Source organism: Oncorhynchus nerka, linkage group LG10, assembly GCF_034236695.1.
Source record: "Oncorhynchus nerka isolate Pitt River linkage group LG10, Oner_Uvic_2.0, whole genome shotgun sequence".
Classification (NCBI taxonomy): Eukaryota; Metazoa; Chordata; class Actinopteri; order Salmoniformes; family Salmonidae; genus Oncorhynchus; species Oncorhynchus nerka.
Genome location: NC_088405.1, coordinates 87,550,096 through 87,570,804, shown reverse-complemented (window position 1 = coordinate 87,570,804; position 20,709 = coordinate 87,550,096).

Sequence of the window (20,709 nt, the reverse complement as noted above, 5' to 3'; positions counted from 1 at the left end):
ATTCTCCATGAATACGACAGATGGAAGGCCTGGAATAGTACTTTATACAGTATAAATGTCAGAAAGATTGAAAATGGTCTGTTTCCTACAGAAATAAATAACTTGTTTATTTTTGGAACATTCCCTATGGCTGGGGGGCAGTACTGAGTAGCTTGGATGAATAAGTTGCCCAAAGTAAACGGCCTGCTCCTCAGTCTCAGTTGCTAATATATGCATAATATTATTAGTATTGGATAGAAAACACTCGAAAGTTTCTAAAACTGTTTAAATGATGTCTGTGAGTATAACAGAACTCATATGGCAGGCAAAATCCTGAGGAGAAATCAAAACAGGAAGTGAGAAATCTGAATTTGGTATGTATTGAGATATTAATTATGTTGCACTTCCTTCTTGTTTATGTTGACGCCAACATGACGGCTATTTTGACTATTTTTCTGAGCGCCGTCTCAGATTATTGCATGGTTTGCCTATTCCGTAAAGTTTTTTTTAAATCAGACACAGCGGTTGCATTAACTTCTTGCGTCGAGCCATCCCGGATCCGGGATCGTGAATACAGCCTCAAGCTCATTACCATAACGCAACGTTAACTATTCATGAAAATCGCAAATGAAATTAAATAAATATGCTAGCTCTCAAGCTTAGCCTTTTGCTAACAACACTGTCATCTCAGATTTTCAAAAATATGCTTCTCAACCATAGCAAAACAAGCATTTGTGTAACAGCATTTAGCATTAGCATAGCATTTAGCGTTAGCATTCAGCAGGCAACATTTTCACAAAAACCAGAAAACCATTCAAATAAAATAATTTACCTTTGAAGAACTTCTGATGTTTTCAATGAGGAGACTCAGTTAGATAGCAAATGTTCAGTTTTTCCTGAAAGATTATTTGTTTAGGAGAAATCGCTCCATTTTGTGCATCACGTTTAGCTAAAAAAAATATGTATCCAGGATTGTGTAAATCTATCAGCAAGCTCATTAGCATAACACAACGTTAACTATTCATGAAAATCGCAAATGAAATTAAATCAATATGCTAGCTCTCAAGCTTAGCCTTTTGTTAACAACACTGTCATCTCAGATTTTCAAAAATATGCTTCTCAACCATAGCAGAACAAGCATTTGTGTAACAGTATTGATAGCTAGCGTTAGCATTTAGCGTTAGCATTTAGCGTTAGCATTCAGCAGGCAACATTTTCACAAAAACCAGAAAACCATTCAAATAAAATAATTTACCTTTGAAGAACTTCGGATGTTTTCAATGAGGAGACTCAGTTAGATAGCAAATGTTCAGTTTTTCCTGAAAGATTATTTGTGCAGGAGAAATCGGTCCGTTTTCTGCGTCATGTTTGGCTACCAAAAAAAAACGAAAATTCATTCATCCAAACACCAAACTTTCTTCCACATTAACTCCATAATATCGACTGAAACATGGTAAACGTTGTTTAGAATCAATCCTCAAGGTGTTTTTCACATATCTCTTCATGATATATCATTTCTGTAAGTCTCCTCTCTGTCTAAATCACATGGATGAATGCGAGCAGCTTGGAGATTACGCAACAATTTCAACAAAGGACACCGGGTGGACCCCTGGTAAATGTAGTCTCTTATGGCCAATCTTCCAATGATATGCCTACAAATACGTCACAATGCTGCAGACAACTTGGAGAAATGATAGAAAGGGCAGGCTAATTCGTGGCGCTTTCACAGCCATATAAGGAGACAATGAAAAACAGAGCGTCAAAAATCCTGCTCATTTCCTGTTTGAAGTTTCATCTTGGTTTCGCCTGTAGCATCAGTTCTGGGGCACTCACAGATAATATCTTTGCCGTTTTGGAAACGGTAGAGTGTTTTCTTTCCAAAGCTGCCAATTATATGCATAGTCGAGCATCTTTTCGTGACAAAATATTGCGCTTAAAACGGGCACGTTTTTTTATCCAATAATGACATAGCGCCCCCATAGGTTGAAGAGGTTAAGGAGAGGAATATCTATAATTCCATGTGTATAACTTGTATTATCATCTACATTTATGATGAGTATTTCTGTTGAATGATGTGGCTATGCAAAATCACTGGATGTTTTTGGAACTAGTGAATGTAACGCGCCAATGTAAACTCATATTTTGATATAAATATGAACTTTATCAAACAAAACATACATGTATTGTGTAACATTAAGTCCTATGAGTGTCATCTGATGAAGATCATCAAAGGTTAGTGATTCATTTTATCTCTATTTGTGCTTTTTGTGACTGCTATCTTTGGCTGGAAAAAATGGCTGTGTTTATTGTCGTTTGGTGGTGACCTAACATAATCGTTTGTGGTGCTTTTGCTGTAAAGCATATTTGAATAGGACACTGTGGTGGGATTAACAACAAGATTACCTTTAAAATGGTATGAGATACATGTATATTTTGAATTTGGCGCCCTGCACTTTCACTGGCTGTTGTAATATCATCTCGTTAACGGAATGTCAGCCCAAAGAGGTTTTATCCACCTTGTCATACACTCAAATGCCACTCCGAACTCTGTTAATAGGCCTAATTTCCCTTGTTAACATTTTAATTGGCTACCTTTTATCGTTTTCTAGATCGGGCCGACCCAAGCTATGTTATTGCTCACTGCCCCTGAAATCTCCATTAAACATGACATCAGTATCAGTCATCATAAAACCACTGCTATTACTACCTCTAATGATCCTTATGGCTGTCCAGTATGGAGAAGATGACTGGCAGAACCTTACACTGTAATCCCCAGGCAGGCAGTGGCCCTGGGAAATGGACTAGTCTTTAGAGAGGGTGCTCTGATCTGCTGCAGAGTGTTCCCCACTCTTGATGCATCCCAAATGGCATCCTACACCCTTTGCAGTTCACTACTTTTGACCAGTGCCCATAGGAGTGCACTATATGAAATAATAGGGTGCCATTTGGGACACAGCTTCTGTTTGTCCCACGTCCCAGAGCACGGCGGGAGAGCACGGCGGGAAGTGCAGGCCGAGCTTTCAGATGGCACCTTTCTACACAGTCATTGTGGCCTCTAAGCAGCTGGCTGCCTGGCTGGCATTATTGTGGCCCCTAAGCAGCTGCCTGGCTGGCATTATTGTGGCCCCTAAGCAGCTGGCTGCCTGGCTGGCATTATTGTGGCCTCTAAGCAGCTGCCTGCCTGGCTGGCATTATTGTGGCCTCTAAGCAGCTGCCTGCCTGGCTGGCATTATTGTGGTCTCCAAGCACCTGGATGCCTGGCTGATATTATTGTGGCCTCTAAGCAGCTGCTTGCCTGGCTGGTATTATTGTGGCCTCTAAGCAGCTGGCTGCCTGGCTGGTATTATTGTGGCCTCTAAGCAGCTGGATGCCTGATGGCATTATTGTGGCCTCTAAGCAGCTGCCTGCCTGGTTGGCATTATTAAGAGTAGTGGAGCGATGGGGAGTGGGTCGTGAGCAGAGGTCACCACGAGGTCACCATGGTGTCTTTCAGACACAAAAGCTGCTTTACCTGACGATCACCTTGCCCTCATCCTGTTGCCGTGCCAACAGCCAATGAAAGAAGACCTCAGGGTTTGGGGAATTCACAAATAATCAGTCATAAGGAACATTGACATGTTATGATACTGTTGATTTATTGGTTGCCGCTTTGATGAATGGTCAGAGCAGGAGTGTAGTTCAGATGGTACATATAGAAGGTAGGGAAGGAGGGTGAAGTTATTATGGATACTCTCTATTCAACCTTCCATTGACTTGATACTGGAGGGCTTTAGATCCAGAGCTAAATAAGGCCATAACACCGACACAAAAGTAGCACCAACCCAAAGTGTTGGCAGGTAAAGGGTGTGAGAAATTTAGGAGAAATGTTGTTGACGACAGACAGACAGAGAGAGAGAGGGCACCAAGGTGTTCAGCTGTCAGCTTGTGTGAATTTCAGGGAAATCGCTGCTACCTTTTGGACTCTCTCTCCCATCCGCTCTCTTATTACGAATGAACTTCTGGTTCTTTGAAACACTCTCGTAGTCCCTGCTCCCACTTACCTAATCGGAACTAAGGTCCCTATTCAATCAAACCAGAGTTTTCTGAGATACGTTTTAGAAAATCAGCACCTAACTGGTTGAATGATAGGCCAATGACTGCATAATAGCTGCATTTGTAGCAACATATAGAAACTTAGAGAACTGTGGAATCATGGGAACATGATCAAACATGTTTCATGTTCTATGCAGCTTACTTAGGGCTCCTGAGTGGTGCAGCGGTCTAAGGCACTGCATCTCAGTGCTTGAGACGTCACTACGAATTCAGGCTGTATCACAACCGGCCGTGGTTGCGAGTCCCATAGGGGGGCGCACATTTGTCCCAGCGTCGTCTGGGTTTGGCCGGTGTAGGCCGTCAGTGTAAATAAGAATTTGTTCTTAACTGACTTGCCTATTTAAATAAAGGTTCAATTAAAAAACATTTCCATGGACATCCGCTCGTCGAACATCTTATTCCAAAATCATGGTTATTAATATGGAGTTGGTCCCCTTTTGCAGCTATAACAGCCTCCGCTCTTCTGGGAAGGCTTTTCACTAGATGTTGGAACAATGCTGCTGGGACTTGCTTTTATTCAGCCACAAGAGCATTAGTGAGGTCGGGCACTGATGTTGAGCAATTAGGCCTGGCTCGCAGTCGGCGTTCCAATTCATCTCAAAGGTGTTTGATGGGGTTGAGATCAGGGCTCTGTGCAGGCCAGTCAAGTTATTTCACACTGATCTCGATAAACCACAAGGCTCCCTAAATTTGATTAGCATATCGAATGCACGACCTGGGCTGGAAAAATTCTGGATCATTGTTACTCTAACTTCTGCGACGCATACAAAGCCCTCCCTCGCCCTCCTTTCGGCAAATCTGATCACAACTCCATTTTGTTGCTCCCAGCCTACAGACAGAAACTAAAACAGGAAACGCCCATGCTCAGATCTGTTCAACGCTGGTCCGAAAAATCTGATTCCACGCTTCAAGATTGCTTCGATCACGTGGACTGGGATATGTTCCGGATAGCGTCGAACAACAACATTGATGTATACGCTGATTCGGTGAGTGAGTTTATTAGCAAGTGCAGTGGTTAGAGCGTTTGACTAGTAACCGAAAGGTTGCAAGATTGAATCCCTGAGCTGACAAGGTAAAAAATTATGTCGTTCTGTCCCTGAACAAGGCAGTTAACCCACTGTTCATAGGCCGTCATTGAAAATAAGAATTTGTTCTTAACTGTCTTGCCTAGTTAAATAAAGGTCCAAATAAATTCCCTCCGCAAGGCAATCAAACAAGCTAAGTGTCAGTATAGAGATAAAGTAGAATCGCAATTGAATGGCTCAGACACGAGAGGTATGTGGCAGGGTCTACAGTCAATCACAGACGACAAAAAGAAAACTAGCTTCGTCGCGGACCCCGATATCTTGCTCCCAGACAAACTAAACTACTTCTTTGCTTGCTTTGAAGACAATACAGTGCCACCGACACGGCCCGCTACCAAACCCTGCGGACTCTTCTTCACCACAGCTAACGTGAGTAAAACATTTGAACGTGTTAACCTTCGCAAGGCTGCAGGCCCAGACGGCATCCCTAGCCGCGTCCTCAGAGCATGCGCAGACCAGTTGGCTGATGCGTTTACGGACATATTCAATCAATCCCTATCCCAGTCTGCTTCATGAGGGCCACTATTGTTCCTGTTCCCAAGAAAGCTAAGGTAAATGAGCTAAACGACCATCGCCCCATAGCACTCACTTCTGTCATCATGAAGTGCTTTGAGAGACGAGTCAAGGATCATATCACCTTCACCCTACCTGACACCCTAGACCCCCTCCAATCTGCTTACCGCCACAATAGGTCCACAGACGATGCAATCGCCATCACACTGCATGTTGCCCTATCCCATCTGGACAAGTGGAATACCTATGTAAGAATGCTGTTCATCGACTACAGCTCAGCATTTAACACCCTGGTACCCTCCAAACTCGTCATTGTCTCGACCCCGCCCTGTGCAACTGGGTCCTGGACTTTCTGACGGTCCGCCCCCAGGTGGTGAGGTTAGGAAACAATATCTCCACCTCGCTGATCCTCAACACTGGGGCCCCACAAGGGTGTGTTCTCAGCCCTCTCCTATACTCCATGTTCACCCATGACTGTGTGGCCATGCACGCCTCCAACTCAATCATCAAGTGTGCAGACGATACTACAGTGGTAGGCTTGATTACCAACAACGACGAGGCGGCCTACAGGGAGGAGGTGAGGGCCCTCGGAGTGTGGTGTCAGGAAAATAACCTCACACTCAACATCAACAAAACAAAGTAGATGATCGTGGACTTCAGGAAACCGTAGAGGGAGCCTCCCCCATCCACATCGACGGGACAGTAATAGAGACGATGGAAAGTTTTAAGTTTCTCGCCGTACACATCACGGACAAACTGAAATGCTTCACCCACACAGACAGCGTGGTGAACAAGGCACAACACCCCGTCTTCAACCTCAGGAGGCTGAAGAAATTTGGCTTGCCACCAAAAACACTCACAAACTTTTACAGATGCACAATCGAGAGCATCCTGTCAGGCTGTATTACCGCCTGGTACGGCAACTGCTCTGCCCACAACCGTAAGGCTCTCCAGAGGGTGGTGCGTTCTGCACAATGTATTATCGGGGGCAAACTACCTGCCCTCCAGGACACCTACACCACCCGATGGTACAGGAAGGCCAAAAGATCATCAAGGACAACAACCACCCGAGCCACTGCCTGTTTACACCGCTACCATCCAGAAGGCCAGGTCAGTACAGGTGCATCAAAGCTGGGACCGAGAGACTGAAAAACAGCTTCTATCTCAAGGCCATCAGACTGTTAAACAGCCACCACTAACATTGAGTGGCTGCTGCCAACATACTGACTCAACTCTAGCCACTTTAATAATGAAAAATGTATGTAATAAATGTATCACTAGTCACTTTAAACAATGACACTTTATATAATGTTTACATACCCTACATTACTCATCTCATATGTATATACTGTACTCTATGCCATCTACTGCATCTTGCCTATGCCGTTCGACCATCGCTCATCCATATATTTATATGTACATATTCTTATTAATTCCTTTACACTTGTGTATATAAGGTAGTTGTTGTGAAATTGTTAGATTACTTGTTAGATATTACTGCATGGTCGGAACTAGAAGCACAAGCATTTCGCTACACTCGCATTAATATCTGCTAACCATGTGTATGTGACCAATACATTTGATTTGATTTGACCATTTCTTTATGGACCTCGCTTTGTGCACAGGGGCATTGTCATGCTGAAACAGGAAAGGGCCTTTCCAAAGTTTAAAGCACAGAATTGTCTACAATGTCATTTTATGCTGTAGCATTAAGATTTCCCTTCACTGGAACTAAGGGGCCTAGCCTGAATCATGAAAAACATCCCCAGACCATTATTCCTCTCCACCAAACTTTACAGTTGGCACTATGCATTGGGGCAGGTAGCGTTCTGGCATCCCCCAAACCCAGATTCGTCCATCTGAATGCCAGTTGGTGAAGTGTGATTCATCACTCCAGAGAACGTGTTTCCACTGCTCCAGAGTCCAGTGGCGGTGTGAGCTTTACACGACTCCAGCCGACACTTACATTTACATTTACATTTAAAAATTGGTGCATTCACCTTATGACATCCAGTGGAACAGTAGTGCATCTAAATCTTTTAAGGGGGGGGTGAGAGGGATTACTTTATCCTATCCTAGGTATTCCTTAAAGAGGTGGGGTTTCAGGTGTCTCCGGAAGGTGGTGATTGACTCCGCTGTCCTGGCGTCGTGAGGGAGTTTGTTCCACCATTGGGGGGCCAGAGCAGCGAACAGTTTTGACTGGGCTGAGCGGGAACTGTACTTCCTCAGTGGTAGGGAGGCGAGCAGGCCAGAGGTGGATGAACGCAGTGCCCTTGTTTGGGTGTAGGGCCTGATCAGAGCCTGGAGGTACTGAGGTGCCGTTCCCCTCACAGCTCCGTAGGCAAGCACCATGGTCTTGTAGCGGATGCGAGCTTCAACTGGAAGCCAGTGGAGAGAGCGGAGGAGCGGGGTGACGTGAGAGAACTTGGGAAGGTTGAACACCAGACGGGCTGCGGCGTTCTGGATGAGTTGTAGGGGTTTAATGGCACAGGCAGGGAGCCCAGCCAACAGCGAGTTGCAGTAATCCAGACGGGAGATGACAAGTGCCTGGATTAGGACCTGCGCCGCTTCCTGTGTGAGGCAGGGTCGTACTCTGCGGATGTTGTAGAGCATGAACCTACAGGAACGGGCCACCGCCTTGATGTTAGTTGAGAAAGACAGGGTGTTGTCCAGGATCACGCCAAGGTTCTTAGCGCTCTGGGAGGAGGACACAGTGGAGTTGTCAACCGTGATGGCGAGATCATGGAACGGGCAGTCCTTCCCGGGAGGAAGAGCAGCTCCGTCTTGCCAAGGTTCAGCTTGAGGTGGTGATCCGTCATCCACACTGATATGTCTGCCAGACATGCAGAGATGCGATTCGCCACCTGGTCATCAGAAGGGGAAAGGAGAAGATTAATTGTGTGTCGTCTGCATAGCAATGATAGGAGAGACCATGTGAGGTTATGACAGAGCCAAGTGACTTGGTGTATAGCGAGAATAGGAGAGGGCCTAGAACAGAGCCCTGGGGGACACCAGTGGTGAGAGCACGTGGTGTGGAGACGGATTCTCGCCACGCCACCTGGTAGGAGCGACCTGTCAGGTAGGACGCAATCCAAGCGTGGGCCGCGCCGGAGATGCCCAACTCGGAGAGGGTGGAGAGGAGGATCTGATGGTTCACAGTATCGAAGGCAGCCGATAGGTCTAGAAGGATGAGAGCAGAGGAGAGAGAGTTAGCTTTAGCAGTGCGGAGCACCTCTGTGATACAGAGAAGAGCAGTCTCAGTTGAATGACTAGTCTTGAAACCTGACTGATTTGGATCAAGAAGGTCATTCTGAGAGAGATAGCGGGAGAGCTGGCCAAGGACGGCACATTCAAGAGTTTTGGAGAGAAAAGAAAGAAGGGATACTGGTCTGTAGTTGTTGACATCGGAGGGATCGAGTGTAGGTTTTTTCAGAAGGGGTGCAACTCTCGCTCTCTTGAAGACGGAAGGGACGTAGCCAGCGGTCAGGGATGAGTTGATGAGCGAGGTGAGGTAAGGGAGAAGGTCTCCGGAAATGGTCTGGAGAAGAGAGGAGGGGATAGGGTCAAGCGGGCAGGTTGTTGGGCGGCCGGCCGTCACAAGACGCGAGATTTCATCTGGAGAGAGAGGGGAGAAAGAGGTCAGAGCACAGGGTAGGGCAGTGTGAGCAGAACCAGCGGTGTCGTTTGACTTAGCAAACGAGGATCGGATGTCGTCGACCTTCTTTTCAAAATGGTTGACGAAGTCATCTGCAGAGAGGAGGAGGGGGGATTCAGGAGGGAGGAGAAGGTGGAAAAGAGCTTCCTAGGGTTAGAGGCAGATGCTTGGAATTTAGAGTGGTAGAAAGTGGCTTTAGCAGCAGAGAGAGAAGAGGAAAATGTAGAGAGGAGGGAGTGAAAGGATGCCAGGTCCGCAGGGAGGCGAGTTTTCCTTCATTTCCGCTCGGCTGCCCGGAGCCCTGTTCTGTGAGCTCGCAATGAGTCGTCGAGCCACGGAGCGGGAGGGGAGGACCGAGCCGGCCTGGAGGATAGGGGACATAGAGAGTCAAAGGATGCAGAAAGGGAGGAGAGGAGGGTTGAGGAGGCAGAATCAGGAGATAGGTTGGAGAAGGTTTGAGCAGAGGGAAGAGATGATAGGATGGAAGAGGAGAGAGTAGCGGGGGAGAGAGAGCGAAGGTTGGGACGGCGCGATACCATCCGAGTAGGGGCAGTGTGGGAAATGTTGGATGAGAGCGAGAGGGAAAAGGATACAAGGTAGTGTAGTGTGTTGGAGGGGAGTTGCAATGAGGTTAGTGGAAGAACAGCATCTAGTAAAGATGAGGTCAAGCGTATTTCCTGCCTTGTGAGTAGGGGGGGAAGGTGAGAGGGTGAGGTCAAAAGAGGAGAGGAGTGGTAAGAAGGAGGCAGAGAGGAATGAGTCAAAGGTAGACGTGGGGAGGTTAAAGTCGCCCAGAACTGTGAGAGGTGAGCCGTCCTCAGGAAAGGAGCTTATCAAGGCATCAAGCTCATTGATGAACTCTCCCAGGGAACCTGGAGGGCGATAAATGATAAGGATGTTAAGCTTGAAAGGGCTGGTAACTGTGACAGCATGGAATTCAAAGGAGGCGATAGACAGATGGGTAAGGGGAGAAAGAGAGAATGACCACTTGGGAGAGATGAGGATCCCGGTGCCACCACCCCGCTGACCAGAAGCTCTCGGGGATTGCGCATGGTGATCTTAGGCTTGTGTGCGGCTGCTCGGCTGTGGAAACCCATTTCATGAAGCTCCCGACTAACAGTTCTTGTGCTGACGTTGCTTCCAGGGACAGTTTGGAACTCGGTAGTGAGTATTGCAACCGAGGACGGACGTTTTTTCCCACGCTACGTGCTTCAGCATTTGCCGGTCCCATTCTGTACACTTGTGTGGCCTACCACTTCGCGGCTGAGCCTTTGGCTGAGCCCCAGCATGTCTATTTACATTGTTGTACTTGTTTAGAGCTGATTCTCGCCGGCTCCAGATTGCTGTTAGCTGACATGAGTGCTCCATGGATCCCTCCATCCTTCCTTTGCTCTTATCCCCCTCTCATCCTCTCCTCGGCTCGGTCCTGCCCTGCTGACATTAATGAGAGTCTGATGATGGTAGTGAACAGACTTCTGCCCCAAAGTCAACGCACAGGGAATAAAGTCCTCTAAGTAGCAGAGCTGAGGCCTCCTCCTTCATCAGGCCGATTAGAGACATGGGTGACCACTCTCGCTCACTCTCTCTTTCACCATCTCTCTTTCTCCCGTTCTCTCTCCCATTTCTCTCTCTCTCTCTCTCTCTCTCTCTCTCTCTCTCTCTCTCTGTCTCTCTCTCTCTCTCTGTCTCTGTCTCTCTCTCTCTGTCTCTGTCTCTGTCTCTGTCTCTCTCTCTCTCTCTCTCTCTCTCTCTCTTTCTCTCTCTCGGCATGGGAAACGTATGTTAACGTTGCCAAAGCAAGTGAAGTAGATAATATAGAAAAGTTATAAATAAAAAATAATAAAAATAAAGAATCTCTCTCTCCAGATGGGGTGTCCACGAGGAGGTCTGGCTGCATTCTCCAATGACCCTTAACACACAGTGTTATCGCTAAGATATCGAGTTACCATTCATATGACTTACTACTGATTAAAACAACAACATACTGTCAGTAAACATAGCATATTTGAGGTATGCAAAGTACACTGTGTGTGTGTGTGTGTGTGTGTGTGTGTGTGTGTGTGTGTGTGTGTGTGTGTGTGAGGGAGGGAGCGAGTGACTGAGGGAGCATTGTAGCTATATTGGTGGGATGAATTGTGTTCTGCCATAGACATTGTTTCTCCTGCTGTTCCTGCCCATTGTACAGGGGTTGAAGCATATACGAGCTTCAGGGCTTTATGGATTTTACATTTCCAATACACACACACACACACACACACACACACACACACACACACACACACACACACACACACACACACACACACACACACACACACACACACACACACACACACACACACACACAGGTTGTTGTTAGAGGGGCATCAGTTCCCTAAGGTGAAGGTAAACACACTGCTCCAGCCTGTGTCATCACATGAAGCAGCATGTCTGAGTTGGAACATACAAGGATGAAAGCGCTAATTCTCTTTGACAAGTCAGTGACAGAGCACACTTGGGATTTGTGCTCGGTACATGTGTTTGGGCTGCGGGTGGTGTTACTGCTGATTAATTCACTGTGTTTATATGCATGACACGTTGTATTAAAGGAACAAGCCTGTCCACAAGCAAAACATGATACAGGAGTGCATCGCAATGCAACATAAACAAAGCCGTCGGTTACACAAAATCCGTTCTTCCCTCTCTCCCTCTCTCTCTCTCTCTCTCTCTCTCTCTCCATCCTTACCTCCTCTCTTCTCTTTCCCTCTCTCTGCAACGTACCCATCTCTCTCTCTCTCCATCCTTACCTCCTCTCTTCTCTTTCCCTCTCTCTGCAACGTACCCATCTCTCTCTCTCCATCCTTACCTCCTCTCTTCTCTTTCCCTCTCTCTGCAACGTACCCATCTCTCTCTCTCTCTCCATCCTTACCTCCTCTCTTCTCTTTCCCTCTCTCTGCAACGTACCCATCTCTCTCTCTCTCTCCATCCTTACCTCCTCTCTTCTCTTTCCCTCTCTCTGCAACGTACCCATCTCTCTCTCTCTCTCTCTCTCTCCATCCTTACCTCCTCTCTTCTCTTTCCCTCTCTCTGCAACGTACCCATCTCTCTCTCTCTCTCTCTCCATCCTTACCTCCTCTCTTCTATTTCCCTCTCTCTGCAACGTACCCATCTCTCTCCCTCTCCATCCTTACCTCCTCTCTTCTCTTTCCCTCTCTCTGCAACGTACCCATCTCTCTCTCTCTCTCCATCCTTACCTCCTCTCTCTTCTCTTCCCTCTCTCTGCAACCTACCCATCTCTCTCTCTCTCCATCCTTACCTCCTCTCTTCTCTTTCCTCTCTCTGCAACATACCCATCTCTCTCTCTCCATCCTTACCTCCTCTCTTCTCTTTCCCTCTCTTTACCATCTCTCTCTCTCTCCATCCTTACCTCCTCTCTTCTCTTTCCCTCTCTCTGCAACGTACCCATCTCTCTCTCTCTCCATCCTTACCTCCTCTCTTCTCTTTCCCTCTCTCTGCAACGTACCCATCTCTCTCTCTCCATCCTTACCTCCTCTCTTCTCTTTCCCTCTCTCTGCAACGTACCCATCTCTCTCTCTCTCCATCCTTACCTCCTCTCTTCTCTTTCCCTCTCTCTGCAACATACCCATCTCTCTCTCTCTCCATCCTTACCTCCTCTCTTCTCTTTCCCTCTCTCTGCAACGTACCCATCTCTCTCTCCATCCTTACCTCCTCTCTCTCTTTTCCTCTCTGCAACGTACCCATCTCTCTCTCCATCCTTACCTCCTCTCTTCTCTTTCCCTCTCTGCAACGTACCCATCTCTCTCTCTCTCTCCATCCTTACCTCCTCTCTTCTCTTTCCCTCTCTCTGCAACGTACCCATCTCTCTCTCTCTCTCTCCATCCTTACCTCCTCTCTTCTCTTTCCCTCTCTCTGCAACGTACCCATCTCTCTCTCTCTCCATCCTTACCTCCTCTCTTCTCTTTCCTCTCTCTGCAACGTACCCATCTCTCTCTCTCTCTCCATCCTTACCTCCTCTCTTCTCTTTCCCTCTCTGCAACGTACCCATCTCTCTCTCTCCATCCTTACCTCCTCTCTTCTCTTTCCCTCTCTCTGCAACGTACCCATCTCTCTCTCTCCATCCTTACCTCCTCTCTTCTCTTTCCTCTCTCTGCAACGTACCCATCTCTCTCTCTCTCATCCATCCTTACCTCTCTCTTCTCTTTCCCTCTGCAACGTACCCTCTCTCTCTCTCTCCATCCTTACCTCCTCTCTTCTCTTTTCCTCTCTGCAACGTACCCATCTCTCTCTCTCTCTCATCCTTACCTCCTCTCTCTCTCTTTCCCTCTCTCTGCAACGTGCCCATCTCTCTCTCTCTCATCCTTACCTCCTCTCTCTCTTTCTCTCTCTGCAACGTACCCATCTCTCTCTCTCTCATCCTTACCTCCTCTCTTCTCTTTCCCTCTCTCTCTCCAACGTCCCATCTCTCTCTCTCCTCCATCCTTACCTCCTCTCTTCTCTTTCCCTCTCTCTGCAACGTACCCATCTCTCTCTCTCTCCATCCTTACCTCCTCTCTTCTCTTTCCCCTCTCTCTGCAACGTACCCATCTCTCTCTCTCTCCATCCTTACCTCCTCTCTTCTCTTTCCCTCTCTCTGCAACGTACCCATCTCTCTCTCTCTCCATCCTACCTCCTCTCTTCTCTTTCCCTCTCTCTGCAACAGACCCATCTCTCTCTCTCCATCCTTACCTCCTCTCTTCTCTTTCCCTCTCTCTGCAACGTACCCATCTCTCTCTCTCCATCCTCTCCTCCTCTTTCCCTCTCTCTGCAACGTATCCCATCTCTCTCTCTCTCCATCCTTACCTCTCTCTTCTCTTTCCCTCTCTCTGCAACGTACCCATCTCTCTCTCTCTCCTTACCTCCTCTCTTCTCTTTCCCTCTCTCTGCAACGTACCCCGTCTCTCTCTCTCTCCATCCTTACCTCCTCTCTTCTCTTTCCTCTCTCTGCAACGTACCCATCTCTCTCTCTCTCCATCCTTACATCCTCTCTTCTCTTTCCTCTCTCTTCTGCAAGCCCATCTCTCTCTCTCTCCATCCTCTCTCTCTTTCCTCTCTCTGCAACGTGCCCATCTCTCTCCTCTCCATCCTTACCTCCTCTCTTCTCTTTCCCTCTCTCTGCAACGTACCCATCTCTCTCTCTCTCTCCATCCTTACCTCCTCTCTCTCTTTCCCTCTCTCTGCAACGTGCCCTCTCTCTCCATCCTTACCTCCTCCTTCTCTTTCCTCTCTCCATCTCTCTCTCTTTCCTTACCTTCCTCTCTTCTCTTTCCCTCAAAAACGTACCCATCTCTCTCTCTCTCCATCCTGGCACCTCCTCTCTTCTCTTCCCTCTCTCATGCCCATCTCTCTCCTCTCCATCCTCTCTTCTTTCCCTCTCTCTGCAACGTACCCATCTCTCTCTCTCCATCCCTACTCCTCCTCTCTTCTCTTTCCTCTCTCTGCAACGTAAACATCTCTCTCTCTCTCCATCCTTACCTCCTCTCTTCTCTTTCCCTCTCTCTGCAACGTACCCATCTCTCTCTCTCCATCAAACTCCATCTCTTTCTCTTCTCTCTCTTTTCCCTCTCTCTGCAACGCAAAATCTCTCTCTCTCCATCCTTACCTCCTCTCTTCTCTTTCCTCTCTCTGAACAGTACCCATCTCTCTCTCTCTCTCCATCCCTCCTCTCTTCTCTTTCCTCTCTCTCCAATTACCCATCTCTTTCCTCTCTCTTCAACATACCCATCCTCTATCTCCATCTCTCTAAACTTCTCACCCTCTCTCTGCAACGTACCCATCTCTCTCTCTCTCCATCCTTACCTCCTCTCTTCTCTTTCCCTCTCTCTGCAACGTACCCATCTCTCTCTCTCTCTCCATCCTTACCTCCTCTCTTCTCTTCCCTCTCTCTGCAACGTGCCCATCTCTCTCTCTCCATCCTTACCTCCTCTCTTCTCTTTTTCCTCTCTCTGCAACGTGCCATCTCTCCTCTCTCTCTTACTCTTCTCTTTCCCTCTAGATCCATCCTCCTCTCTTCTCTTTCCTCCCAAGTCTGCAACGTACCCATCTCTCTCTCTCTCCATCCTTATCCTCTCTTCTCCCTCTTTCTCTCTGAGCAACCTCCTCTTCTCTTTCCCTCTCTCTGCAACGTACCCATCTCTCTCCCATCCTTATCTCTCTTCTCTTTCCCTCCCTATCTTCTCTCCTCGTACTTCTCTCTCCCCTCTCTCCATCCTTCTCACCTCCTCTCTCTCTTTTCCCCTCTCTGCAACGTACCTCTCTCTCTCTCCATCCTTACCTCCTCTCTTCTCTTTCCCTCTCTCTGCAACGTACCCATCTCTCTCTCTCTCATCCTCTCCATCCTTACCTCCTCTCTTCTCTTTCCCTCTCTCTGCAACGTACCGTATCTCTCTCTCTCCATCCTTACCTCCTCTCTTCTCTTTCCCTCTCTCTGCAACGTACCCATCTCTCTCTCTCTCTCCATCCTTACCTCCTCTCTTCTCTTTCCCTCTCTCTGCAACGTACCCATCTCTCTCTCTCTCCATCCTTACCTCCTCTCTTCTCTTTCCCTCTCTCTGCAACGTACCCATCTCTCTCTCTCTCCATCCTTACCCTCTCTCTGCAACGTACCCATCTCTCTCTCCATCCTTACCTCGTCTCTTCTCTTTCCCTCTCTCTGCAAATACCATCTCTCTCCTCTCTCCATTCCTCCTCCTCTCTTCTCTTTCCCTCTCTCTGCAACGTACCCATCTCTCTCTCTCTCCATCCTTACCTCCTCTCTTCTCTTTCCCTCTCTCTGCAACGTATCCCATCTCTCTCTCTCTCCATCCTTACCTCCTCTCTTCTCTTTCCCTCTCTCTGCAACCCATCCCATCTCTCTCTTTCCTCTCTCCATCCATACCTCCCATCTCTTCTCTTTCCCTCTCTCTGCAACGTACCCATCTCTCTCTCTCTCTCCATCCTTACCTCCTCTCTTCTCTTTCCTCTCTCTGCAACGTACCCATCTCTCTCTCTCTCCATCCCATTCTCTCCCTCTCTTCTCTTTCCCTCTCTCTGCAATGCCCATCTCTCTCTCTCTCTCTCCTTACCTCCTCTCTTCTCTTTCCCTCTCTCTTACTGCCCATCTCTCTCTCTCTCTCTCCATCCTTCCTCCTTCTCTTTCCCTCTCTCTGCAACGTACCCATCTCTCTCTCTCTCCATCCTTACCTCCTCTCTTCTCTTTCCTCTCTCTGCAACGTACCCATCTCTCTCTCTCTCCATCCTTACCTCCTCTCTTCTCTTTCCCTCTCTCTCCCATCTCTCTCTCTCTCCATCCTTACCTCTCTTTCCCTCTCTCTGCAACGTCCCATCTCTCTCTCTCTCTCCATCCTTACCTCCTCTCTCTTTCCCTCTCTCTGCAACGTACCCATCTCTCTCTCTCTCTCCATCATACCTCCTCTCTTCTCTTTCCCTCTCTCTGCAACGTACCCATCTCTCTCCTCCATCCTTACCTCCTCTCTTCTCTTTCCCTCTCTCTCTCTCCATCTCTCCATCCTTACCTCTCTCTTCTCTTTCCCTCTCTCTGCAACGTACCCATCTCTCTCTCTCTCTCCTTCTCCTCTCTCTTTCCCTCTCTCTCAACGTCCATCATACCCATCTCTCTCTCTCTCCATCCTTACCTCCTCTCTTCTCTTTCCCTCTCTCTGCAACGTACCCATCTCTCTCTCTCTCATCATCCTCTCTTCTCTTTCCCTCCTCTCAACGTTGCCCATCTCTCTCTCTCTCTCATCCTTACCTCCTCTCTTCTCTTTCCCTCTCTCTGCAACGTACCCATCTCTCTCTCTCTCTCCATCCTTACCTCCTCTCTTCTCTTTCCCTCTCTCTGCAAAGTACTCTCTCTCTCTCTCTCTCTCCATCTTACCTCCTCTCTTCTCTTTCCCTCTCTGCAACGTGCCCATCTCTCTCTCTCTCCATCCTTACCTCTCTCTTCTCTTTCCCTCTCTGCAACGTATCTCTCTCTCTCTCTCCATCCTTACTCCTCTCTTCTCTTTCCCTCTCTCTGCAACTTTCATCCTCTCTCTCTCCATCCCTCTCTTTCTCCTCTCTCTGCAACGTGCCCATCTCTCTCTCTCTCTCCTACCTCCTCTCTTCTCTTTCCCTCTCTCTGCAACGTACCCATCTCTCTCTCTCCATCCTTACCTCCTCTCTTCTCTTTCCCTCTCTGCAACGTACCCATCTCTCTCTCTCTCTCCATCCTTACCTCCTCTCTTCTCTTTCCCTCTCTCTGCAACGTACCCATCTCTCTCTCTCCATCCTTACCTCCTCTCTTCTCTTTCCCTCTCTCTGCAACGTACCCATCTCTCTCTCTCTCTCCATCCTTACCTCCTCTCTTCTCTTTCCCTCTCTCTGCAATGTACCCTCCTCTCTCCTTACCCTCTCTTCTCTTTCCTCTCTCTGCAACGTACCCATCTCTCTCTCTCTCATCCTTACCTCCTCTCTTCTCTTTCCCTCTCTGCAACGTACCCATCTCTCTCTCTCTCCATCCTTACCTCCTCTCTTCTCTTTCCTCTCTCTGCAACGTGCCCTCCCTCTCCATCATCCTCCTCTCTTCTCTTTCCTCTCTCTGCAACGTACCCATCTCTCTCTCTCTCCATCCCATACCTCCTCTCTTCTCTTTCCCTCCTCTTCTCTCTCTTCCTCTCCATCGTTACCCATCTCTCTCTCCTCTCCATCCTCTACCTCCTCTCTTCTCTTCCCTCTCTCTCTGCAACGTACCCATCTCTCTCTCTCTCCATCCTTACCTCCTCTCTTCTCTTTCCCTCTCTCTGCAACGTACCCATCTCTCTCTCTCTCCATCCTTACCTCCTCTCTTCTCTTTCCTCTCTCTGCAACGTACCCATCTCTCTCTCTCTCTCCATCCCACCTCCTCTCTTCTCTTTCCCTCTCTCTCTGCAACGACCATCTCTCTCTCTCCATCCTTAACTCCTCTCTTCTCTTTCCTCTCTCTGGATGAACGACCCATCTCTCTCTCTCTCCATCCTTACTCCTATTCTCTTTCCTCTCTCTGTAATATCCTCTTACTCTCTCTTCTCTTTCCATCTCTTAAAGAAAGTAACGTACCCATCTCTCTCTCTCTCCATCCCATCCTTACCTCCTCTTCTCTTTCCTCTCTCTGCAACCTGGTGCCATCTCAAAATCTCTCTCTCCATCTTACCTCTCTCCATCCTTCTCTGTATCCCATCTCTCTCTCTTCTCCCTCTTTCCCTCTCTCTGCAACAAATGAAACCCATCTCTCTCCCTCTCCATCCCACCTCCTTCTTCTCTTTCCCTCTCTAACAAACGATCATCAAATCTCTCTCTCCATCCTCTTCTCTTTCCTCTCTCTGCAATATAAACTCTCTCAGCTCCATCATACCTCCTCTCTTTCCCTCTCTCTGAAAAACAGATCTCTCTCCAAATCTACCTCCTCTTTCTCAAATCTCTCTGCAAAAAGATCTCCTCTCCTCTCCATCAGAACTCCCCTCTTCTATATCTCTCTCAGATGGATCTCTCTCTACTCTCCATCCAGCTGTCTTCTCTTTCCCTCTCTCTGCAACGTACCCATCTCTCTCTCTCCATCCTTACCCTCTCTTCTCTTTCCCTCTCTCTGCAACGGAAGCCATCTTCTCTCTCCATCCTTCAAACTTCTTCTCTTTCCACTCTCTCCATCCCATCTCCTCTCTTCTCTTTCCCTCTCTCTGCAACGTACCCATCTCTCTCTCTCCATCCTTACCTCCTCTCTTCTCTTTCCCTCTCTCTGCAACGTACCCATCTCTCTCTCTCTCCATCCTTCCTCCTCTCTTCTCTTTCCTCTCTCTGCAACGTACCCATCTCTCTCTCTCTCTCCATCCTTACCTCCTTCTCTTTCCTCTGGATCTCTCTCTCCATCTTCCTCTCTTCTCTTTCCCTCTCTGCAACGTACCCATCTCTCTCTCTCATCCTTACCTCTCTCTTCTCTTTCCCTCTCTCTGCAAAGTACCCATCTCTCTCTCTCTCTTCTCTTCCCTCTCTCTGCAAACCCATCTCTCTCTCTCTCCATCCTTACCTCCTCTCTTCTCTTTCCCTCTCTCTGCAACTTACCCATCTCTCTCTCTCTCTCCATCCTTACCTCCTCTCTTCTCTTTCCCTCTCTCTGCAACGTACCCATCTCTCTCTCTCCATCCTTACCTCCTCTCTTCTCTTTCCCTCTCTCTGCAACGTACCCATCTCTCTCTCTCTCCATCCTTACCTCCTCTCTTCTCTTTCCCCTCTCTCTGCAACGTGCCCATCTCTCTCTCTCCATCCTCCTCTCTTCTCTTTCCCTCTCTCTGCAACGTTATCTCTCTCCTCCCTTCTCTTTCCTCTTTCCCTCTCTCTGCAACGTACCCATCTCTCTCTCTCTCCTTACCTCCTTACTCTTTCCCTCTCTCTGCTCTCTCTCTCTCTCATCCTTACCTCCTCTTCTCTTTCTCTCTCTGCAACGTACTTACCTCTCTCTCTCTCCATCTTACCTCCTCTCTTCTCTTTCCCTCTCTCTGCAACATCCTCTCTCTCTCTCTCCATCCTTACCTCCTCTTCTCTTTCCCTCTCTCTGCAACGTGCCCATCTCTCTCCTCTCTCCATCTTCTTACCTCCTCTCTTCTCCTCTCTCTCTTCTCCCTCTCTCTCTGCAACGTACCCATCTCTCTCTCTCTCCATCCTTACTCTCTTCTCTTTCCTCTCTCTGCAACGTCCCATCTCTCTCTCTCCATCTACCTCCTCTTCTCTTTCCCTCTCTCTGCAATCGTACCTCTCTTCTCTTTCCCTCTCTCTGCATCCCATCTCTCTCTCTCTCTCTCCATCTCTCTCTCTCTTTCCCTCTCTCTGCAACGTACCCATCTCTCTCTCTCTCTCTCCATCCTTACCTCCTCTCTTCTCTTTCCCTCTCTCTCTGCAACGTACCCATCTCTCTCTCTCTCTCCATCCTTACTCTTCTCTTTCCCTCTCTCTGCAACGTACCCATCTCTCCTCTCTCTCCTCTCTCTCTTCCTCTCTTCTCTTTCCCTCTCTCTCTCTATCCATCTCTCTCTCTCTCTCTCTTACCTCCTCTCTTCTCTTTCCTCTCTGCAACGTACCCATCTCTCTCTCTCTCTCATCCTTACCTCCTCTCTTCTCTTTCCCTCTCTCTGCAATGCCCCATCTCTCTCTCTCTCTCCATCCTTACCTCCTCTCTTCTCTTTCCCTCTCTCTGCAACGTACCCATCTCTCTCTCTCATCCTTACCTCCTCTCTTCTCTTTCCCTCTCTCTGCAACGTACCCATCTCTCTCTCTCTCTCTCTCATCCTTACCTCCTCTCTTCTCTTTCCCTCTCTCTGCAAATTACCCATCTCTCTCTCT